The 917-nt window shown below is 47.3% G+C and overlaps 1 protein-coding gene across 1 annotated transcript in view; it reads left to right on the forward strand.

The window, feature by feature from the left end:
- The window catches only part of Kcnb1 (potassium voltage-gated channel subfamily B member 1), an 88906-nt gene that overhangs the window by 75732 nt on the left and 12257 nt on the right, over nucleotides 1-917 (forward strand). The window lies entirely within an intron of this gene.

Here is a 917-nt window from a genome sequence, read left to right on the forward strand (position 1 = left end):
TGCTAGGCCAACACTCTGACAACGAAGTCCCCACCCTGACCTCCTCTCTGATCTTTTCTGGTCTCTCAACTACAGCTTAGTGGAGGCACCTGTGACCATTTAGTTCTCCCCGCCCCCAAGCCATTCTCTTCCTGGATCCCTGAGCACAGATTCCCCAGGGTGAGCTGACTGGGCCTGAATTTTCTGTCTACCACAAATCCAGTCAGCAACAGGCAAGAATATAAACCTGTGAGCCACCCCATCCTCAGGCAGAGGGACAGGTGGCCAATGAGAAGATGCAGGCATTGTGACAGACAGGCTAAGGGTTTCAGTTTTGCATTGAGAAGTCTGGGAAATGTATTAAGTGGAAATTAATGTCTCTAGATTTATATTTTTATAGAAAGACTCCCGAAGTCATTCATTATATCTACTCGCAGATGGATTCATTGTTCATCAAGCCTCTTCTCTTGGGCAGTCCCTCTTCTACTGTGTGTGTGTGTGTGTGTGAGAGAGAGAGAGAGAGAGAGAGAGAGAGAGAGAGAGAGAGAGAGAGAGAGAGCGCTCATGTGCCACAGTGTGTGTGTGTGGAGGAGGTCAGAGGACAGCTTCATGGAGTCTGTTCTCTCTTTCCACCCTTATGTGGGTGCCAGGAATCAAACTCAGGTCCCCAGACTTGTAGGGCCTTTGCCCACTTCCCTGTCAACAGCCCTTGAGCTCTCTTCCTGACCCGGGAACTGTATGGTAAAGCAGAGGACCGAGGCTCCAAAGTTCATATTCCCCTCCAATCCTTAGACACATCTAGGACATCTGTGCCCATAGGAAAGTGAGCTGCAAGATCTTGGGTTTTCTGTTGTTATCAAATGATCCTTAGCATTCTTCTGACATTTATATTTTTTATTTTTAGTTATGTGTAGGTGTATCTGAGTCTGTGGGTATAT

The sequence above is a fragment of the Microtus ochrogaster genome, linkage group LG8 (assembly GCF_000317375.1).
Source record: "Microtus ochrogaster isolate Prairie Vole_2 linkage group LG8, MicOch1.0, whole genome shotgun sequence".
Lineage (NCBI taxonomy): Eukaryota > Metazoa > Chordata > Mammalia > Rodentia > Cricetidae > Microtus > Microtus ochrogaster.